Consider the following 8,579-nt stretch of genomic DNA (forward strand, 5'->3'; position numbering starts at 1 on the left):
GCTGCTTAGATTGTCCTTCCTTTCTGCCCAAGTACTTTTGCACCAGAGATTGTGGCTTTCTGTATTTGACTCTATTTAGTACAACTTGACTCATTATAACATATATGTATTCTGCAAAAATTATGTGGGGGTGAGTAAAAACAAAGTTTTGTTTCACATCTGTTTTCAAAATTGATGGAGTAATCTTCAGTCACAGTAATTTTGATTTTGAAAACAGAACTGGAGGAAAGCCTTGATTTTATAACATCTTATTTACATATTAGAGTTGCAGGCATTTACATTTTCTACATTTGTTATTTGCTAGTTCATTTATTATAACAATATATTTCATATTTAGCGTGGAATTATAGATAAGACTAGAAGTTACTATCGCAAGGGAAGTGCTGGCATCGCAAGTCCATTTATCACATGTTGAAGAAAAACAACGGCTGTTTAAACTAAATTTGTCTACTCCACAGAGGCTCTCTGGGGTTTTGTTCAAATGAATAACACTGTGAACATTGTGGTGAACAATAAGTGCATTAAGTGTTAGGTGTCACTACTGTTACAGTAACAATGTTGCAACAACATGTGTTTGCGCGTGTATTTGATACAGCATTAATTTGCCCCTGCCAGCAGCTTCACGCGTGCTGAGAGTGAGAGCAGTTGTGAATAGACTCATGAAGGTTATTTCCGCCATGTTGCCTGCGGCTGCAGGGCAAAAAAAACTGGGTTTGAGCTGCGCGACCCGCCAATTCAGGCATTTACATTAAGATTCAATACATATGGCGGTCACAGAATGTTTTCCATTTTGCCACCATTTCTAACGAAGCACTGTGTTATAGTGGCGAGACGGGATTTTATTTAAATTAATAATAGTAATACTCAATCTCGTCTCCAGTGTGCCCAGAGCCTGCGATGCTTTGCTTGCAAGTGTGAAAATTGAAGGCTATTGTAAGATGTGGGTGGCGGCTTTTCGGGGCAGCTGTCGTGCGTTTGTCATCATGCGGAAATACAAATCAACACAAATCGTCCTTTGTTGTGACTTCAAGCAAGTTAAAACGCTCAATAAAACGAGTGCTTCGTTAGAAATCGTTAAATTCAGTGTTCACTTGCGGTTTGCCTACGAAGTGGCAAAAGCGAAAACTTTCTATGACCGCCATTCGTATTGAATCTTAAAACTCATCATTGGATCAGATGGCAGTGTACACTTGCGATTTCTGTGTGAATACTTGACCGATTTTAATAAAAATAAAACCATTTTAAGGAGGAAATTGTCCTCAGTAGATACATGCTTTTTTTTAGATCGATATGTTGCCAATTCGCCATAATATTCACTTGAGTTAAGCGCGTGCTCGCAGAATGTTGTCATGCGGTTGGAAAAGGCGACAAAACTTTATGATACCCTCCCCTAGGGTAAATGTGACCCCAAAAATTGATTCCTGATGTAAAATTGGACCAAGGGGTCCGGGGTTTTTTTCGATATTTGTATTAATGTGAAATTGTATTGCCGGTGATGTGATAATCGTCGGGTTTAATCTATGTACGACAACAGTAAGTCAGTGGCGGGTCGCGCGGGCAGTTTTTTGCCCTGCAGGCAATATGACGGAAATAACCTTGCAGGGGTTCGCTGACGCAGGTAACTTCCATATATAGAACGCATACCATATATGGTTTTCGCCAGAATGAATGACAAAAATCGAGATTTCGTCTCAACATACACGTGCCCAGACTCCGACGCGTACGCGGCCAATCTCCAGATTAGTGTGCTGGCTTGCTGCGCTCGCCAGCAATAAAGAGTATTAACAATAAATAGTATTATTTGACTCAATTTTAATATGCAACAGCATTTTTGCCTTTAAAAGCTTTTGGACAAACAATTGCCCTTTGAGCAGTGCCGTGAACGTTTGTTGCTTGTTTACGTTTGCTGTTTTCATTATAATGTAGATTTGCACAGAATAACGTAATAAAACACATAGTTCATATGAGTAGGATTACAACCTGTCAAATTAGAGAACTCAAATTGGTTTCCCACCTACCGTGCACTCAGTGAACAAGTACGATCGTACTATAGTGGACCAGAAACTGCGTAACCGAGTTTAATTTCTGAACTGCATTGTATTTATAACAATGGAGAGGACAATGTATTTCTAATCATTTGTGTTTACTTATATATAGGCTGAATATTAATGATACGTATATATTATATATGCTGCAAATATATGAAGAATTGCTTGTAATTTGCTTCAAAGGTCAAAAGTAAAAATTCGAACTCCATCAATCGATGCGGAATATTGGTTAGAATAATTGTGCCAAGTTTCATTCCGATCAAACAAGTAATGCTAGAGCCTTAGGGTTTTTTAAAGAGCGTCGCCCCTAACAACAACAACAACAAGAAGAGGATTAGCAGCGGTTAGGGACCAGTTCCTGGTCCAATGATAAGAATGATAGGTATTCTTTGAAGCAAGAAGATTATCCAGTGCATGCTTGGCCTCCAACCCCAATGTTTGATGATACTGGGACAATTTCCTGATTGCTGCAATGAGACGTCAGTACCTCTCAGTATCTTGTCAGTACCTCTGCCAGCTTTTTGTAGGCTGCAGACCCTACAAGACACATCAATATTGATACCCTGAAAATGCATGCTTGGGGCTTTCTATCACTTACAGTACAACCCTTCTTCTCTACAGTACAACCCTTCTTCTCTGGCTAAAGTAAATATCAGTAACAAAAATACATAAACTGCAAATTATGGTTAAGCCAGGCTCTTTCAATCACATCATGTTCACATTCCACAAAGATCACATGCCCTTCATGTTCTTGTATGTTGGCAATGTGATTGAGGATACTGCGCCATTTCTCCTCTCGCTCATCAGCAGTTTCACTGGAGTTCCTACCCCAGTAGATGTGGTTTATAATTGACTATACTTATAATGAAAGAAATGACATAATTATGAGTTTACATAATAGGGTTACCTCAGACTGCTGGGTCTTAACTACCTTAACACATTGGTACACATTGGTAGTGTTTGGACATTATTAATCACATACATGTGCTGTACTTTGGTTGTAACTTTGTGTAATCCTGTACATTTTAGGAGAATCATGCAGGGCATAGCTTGGTTAGGAAATGATCCAACTTGTTGCTAAGTATTTGTTTGCCAAAACATGGTGAATCACTATCTTTTTAATCATTGGGCTGGGCCCCAAAGGTGAATTTTTTACAACCCCTATAAGTATTTTGAGCAAAAAGGCAGAACAACCAAATTACATGCACAGATAGAAAACATAAGTTACTCACACCAATCCATGGCCCAATCAATTTGAATTTCTTTTTCTTGGCAAGCTTTGTCAATCTTTTCTTCTCTCCTATGGTTTTTTATTAATATAAGAGTGTATTATACTACAACTTATTTTGACACTACCCTAAACTGTTTCACATGCCATAATGTAACCCAAAGATCATGTGCAATTGCTCCTTGCCTGATCTCCCCCTCTGATAATATGCTATAATTGTGGTTTTATCTTTTATTTACCTTTTGCTACATGCCACACATCATAGCAATGTTCATCTTGCGGTCGTTCATTTGCCATATAGGTAGACACTTGCCCATGGCGATCTGTCACCAGTTTTGAAACACTAGTACCGTTTTCTTCTAAACACTTTAGCTGCCGCTTCAGTGACTCCAACTCCATTGTGTTAGAGTTCTTTACCACAGTAGACTGTTGAAAATCACATACAACTGTTTAGAACATATTTGGTGTAAATTGTAGTTTAGAGAAGTGCAATAACCTTAAACTGTATACACAATGCTCAAAAATGAAGCAAAATATAGTTTGTGTGGATGTGTTACAGAAATTTAACATCTGATAATATTGATATTAATATATAGTATCTGATAATATTGATCTGATAATATTGATATTAATATATATATATATATATATTATACCATATTTAATAATGGTTAATGGTTATAATATAATACAGAAATAATGATCCATAAGTAATCATGGATAATTATTTCTATATTATAGACCATAAATCATAGTTACATGCTGTACCTTGATTACTTGTGTACTCAAGATGTTTCTTTCGGCATCCAATATGCTCCCTGAACCCAAAAGACCACTATGTCCAGGACTGTCGACCCGCATGTCATATGCAACGATAAGAGATTTCTTTGCGACTTCAGCCAGCCTGGACGATTGTTCTTTTTGCCAAATGTTGTAGACTGTAGGGATGACATGGTACTTTGGGTCTTTATCGATCGCAATTGTGGTCTGGTTGTTGAAGCTGTGAGAATGTGCTTGGAATTGACCCAGTGCTGGTCGATGCTTCATGTTCCTCAACTTCTTAATTTCAATGCTCTCGCCAACCTTGGAGCTATTGAAGCACTCAACCCACAAAAGAATGTCTAATGGTGGTTTCTTTTCACGGGCCGACTTCGACAACAGCACTATCGATGAGCCCTCGATGGTGAAGCTGGTCCTGTCCAAAACGGGTTCGTCAAGGTTGTTCGGAAAAAGATTGCCCATTTCGATGAATTAGTTTTGAAGAATTTTTGTGACCAGCCTCAGAGGAATTGGCGCACGGCCGGGGCCCAAGCTGAAGGCTTTCTCAGGAACGAGGTGGGGAGTCATTGACATGTTAGTGGCATGGAGAGAGTGGGGGTTCGTTGCCAGAGATACATGCGCTCACTGCTGGTCGGGTTGTGGGCAAGGAAGAACTTGGCTCGGGGATAGTACTACCCCTTAAAGCCATAACAAAGGAAGGAGCGTATAACGTACCTTGCAGAGACGAGTTATCTTGGTGCGATATAGCGATGGAAGTGGACGGGAACGCATCCCCCAACTGTTCCAAATGCGTCGAGTGATGGGGTAACTTGAATGCAAGGCTAGCCATGGCGTTCTGAAGTCCTGAGAGGAACTCCAGCTCCAGTTGATGTTGGTCCCTGTGGCAGCTGGGGTAGAAGACTCTCCCAAAGATGCATCTATCAGCCATGTATGAATCCATTAAGACGAAGTTTCGGTTCTTTTGATATAACCATTTAAACTTTTTGTTAAGCTTGTTACACTTTGCATGCCGAGCAACTAATGACCACAAAGCGAGTAACATGTGGGCTGACGCAGCGCACCTCAACAGGAACACCTAACTTCCGGATCACATGTGGTTTCCTCGCTATTAACTTTGGTTATTAAATAACCTCATTAAAAGGTGCAATAAAATTACATGTCTAAACTAAACTTTATGGGTTGAACAGTGGAAACTTATGTTGTCATGACTTTTAGTCTTTAGGCAGCAGGCTGTCAAGACCTAGAGTCTTTGGGCAGCTATTGAAAACTGTTTTGCCATATGAAACGTGCAATTAAATTTCATGTCTAAACTAAATTTTATGCTGTGAACAGTGGAAACTTATGTTGTCAATGAGTCTTTAGGCAACAGGCTGTCAAGTGAAGACCTGGAGTCTTTGGGCAGCAGTGATAACTGTGTTCAGTAGTATGAAAGTACAATGTTGATATAATAAGTGAAACAAAATTTTGTACTGTAAGCAGTGAAAATTTATGTTGTGAAACTCGTTTTCAAGAGTAGAACTGTTTAGATATGAATTGTCATTTAACTGTGAAGTTATTCCACAACATTTGGTATATACTAAAGCAATGTGCTTAGACATAGCTAATATGATTTGTAAAGTTGTATAATGCTTCTTTTGATATGTTCCCAAAAACAAATGCTTCGGGAGGCTGTAAAAATGCCTTCTTTTTGGCATATTAGTGTGAGAATTGAATATTTTGCAGCAGAATTCTATACATTGACCCATTAAGCACCAGCGCTTTCTCTTTGTAGAGTAAATACTAAAGTAGCGCACATCAGGGTTCTATGCCACTGATTGCACTCAATGTTCTATTAAACCTCTCAAGTGCAACAAGTTACTTGACATTACAATACTGGTAATGATTTCTAAAGTATTTGTGTTACTAAAATTCTTATACTCAATTTTCATGCTCTAACCAATTTAACAATGCATTGGGAATTCTTACTTGCTTTGTTACAAGCTTTAAAGACAACTAAGGAACTTTGAAATACTATATCATTTTCTAAACATGACTGCACACTGCCCAATACTCTCTTACAGTTAAGTGTTTGCACAATTTCGATATGTGTTTCCTTTGTTAAAATGTGGGTTTACTTAAAATGAACTCTTTTATATGAAAATTTTAACAACAATCCACCTTCTCGACAGTGTGTAAACAAAAGATAAAACATATCTGCGGGCTTGAAAAACACTGCACGTTCTGTGATTTCTGTCAAGTGATAAAAAGTAATATCTCCATGAAATCTAGTTTTGTGTCAATTTCTTCCAGTTGCTATAATGTTTAAAGAAACTATAAACAAAGATATTTTGCACCACGCCATATTATACTTTCACACTTATAGACACGCATATTAATAATCACAGGTGTTCCACGCATGCGCAGCTTTTTAAAAACATGGACAGACCCAGGCATTAATTCACCTGAGGTATTGTCTTATAGCATAAACTAGATGGAGCTCCAATAAACACGTCCTTCTGAACTCAACTATCGACACCACTATGGTTACTGTAGTTAATATTTTGTTGTAAGTTGTAGGGTCGCCCACAAGGGTCAGGGCAAATTCACTAAATCTGTGGCACACTGATCCTATTTCACCTTTAAAAATAATAATATAAACAATCTCACGACAAAAACGAGCTAAATGTTAATACACGTGCAAAGCCATGCAAACGTCACGGCAAAATCATGCTGATTTCACGGCAAAACCACGCAAAGTTCACAGCGGAAGTAAAATAAACACTGAGCTAACTGAGCTATATAACAATTCTTATATGTAATGTTCCTAGTTCCCGAAAAGAATATATTATATAGCTCAGTGGCCAGCATTCTTGTTCGCATTCGCAGATACTTGCCTGTGATACTTGCCCAGTAATGACGTCACAAAAATTTAAAGCATGTGAAATGAGGCCTAAGCACTGGGCCTAAGGACTAGATTGGAACACTGAGCTATAGTGGTCGGGATTGCAGAACCAAGCGAAAAACTTTTGAGTTAAGGCCAAATAGAGGCTAGTTTTGAATTTTATTATTTTGTTTTTAAATATTCAAGGGATTGAGAAGGTTTTGTGGATTTTATGTGAATGGTGAGTAACTTGAAATGCAAAGGAGGATTCTTATATTTATCAGAAATTTGAGTTAAACTACCGTATAGGACCAAAGTGTATTTTATGGTCGCTCGCCCTATGTGTTAAAGGTGTATGTATTAAGAAACAAAGCATATTCAGAGGTAGTTTTTCTTTTCTCTGAGAAAATATTAATATGTCATTTGAGTTTATTTGAAATAATTGTTCTGGAGATATACTATGGTATGGTGGTGCATGAGGTTGGAAGTTTCATTATAAGACATGGTGACCTGTTTTGACAAGTTGTAGTTAAGGGAGTGTCCAAGTGAACTTGTTTAATATATAGGAGATGTCAGACTTTAATTGGGAAAGGAATTTTTAATTGTGAAAAGTTATAAACATCTGTAGGCCCTGTTAATGCAGCTAGGTGATAATTAAGGCACATAGTTGTGATTGAAAACTTAAGTGTAAAAGAAACTAGTAAGTATAGAACAAATAATGAAAGTGAACAATCAGATACTGTTCAATTAACTTTTATTTAAAGATGGATTTTTTTAGAAAGTAAGTATTTACAATGATGAAAATTATTCAGAAAAAAATACAATTTCAAACTTGAACAGTCTCTATAAGCATATAAAAGATTGACATGTTAATTTAATAACTTAGTTAATGTCCAAAGTTTCAAGGTCATCTTTTGGCATTTCAGAATCTTCATATTGGGTAGCACTTTCTATGACATTTCGGTTCGGGTCTATCAGAAGTGTGTATGTGGTTGTCAGCAGAAGAACCTTATCTTTTTCATCCAGCTGAGGTTTTTTGGCTCTGTCCAGCTCAAAGGAGAGAGTAAAGAAATTGTTAATTTAATCTACATATAAAGAAGGTAGCCTTGGTTAAACCTTAAATAAGAATAGTTGAGTGGGTTGACAATGATTTAAAATTATTTGACTGTGAAACTAATATACTTACAGATGCAGTTGCTGTGTACTAGTTATTATCTGAAAGCATCACAAGGCACTGGTTTGTTTAAGTAGCTAGTCTTGATAAGATAGATCCCTTGCAGGATGCGCAATCTGTTGTGACCCAGTTGACAGCTGTTTGGACAATGGTTGACTTACAGAAGAAGCACTTACGTGCGTACTGAAAGTTTTTTATTGCCAATATGGCCGTTGTCATCTCGGGTCTTTGTAGCAAACGTTTCCAGATTCGCGAAGAATTCTATTTTCTCTCCAGGCTAAACATTGATGGTTGTTTTAAAACTGGTGGTCAGATTCATTTTCCCATTGAAGGTAGTTGTTACCAAAATTTCAAGAAGAATGACATTGTCTGTGTTAAGAGACTTTAATTACTTTAATTGTAATTAGTGGATATTAGATTCAATTTCGATTTGAGTTAAAGATATTAAGAAAGACACTGAAATAAACACAATCACAAAATTAACACATA

At 37.4% G+C, this 8,579-nt stretch overlaps 1 long non-coding RNA gene across 1 annotated transcript; it reads right to left on the minus strand.

Moving 5' to 3' along the window:
* Positions 1–2,809: 2,809 nt before the first annotated feature.
* Positions 2,810–3,608, minus strand: LOC114537136. The gene is made up of 3 exons (XR_003688557.1): positions 3,516–3,608; positions 3,281–3,348; positions 2,810–2,901 (listed from the first exon to the last, which is right to left on the minus strand). It is a non-coding gene; the product is annotated as an uncharacterized LOC114537136 (long non-coding RNA).
* Positions 3,609–8,579: the final 4,971 nt, after the last annotated feature.

Source organism: Dendronephthya gigantea, unplaced genomic scaffold, assembly GCF_004324835.1.
Source record: "Dendronephthya gigantea isolate DGI-Jeju-01 unplaced genomic scaffold, DenGig_1.0 000151F, whole genome shotgun sequence".
NCBI lineage: Eukaryota > Metazoa > Cnidaria > Anthozoa > Malacalcyonacea > Nephtheidae > Dendronephthya > Dendronephthya gigantea.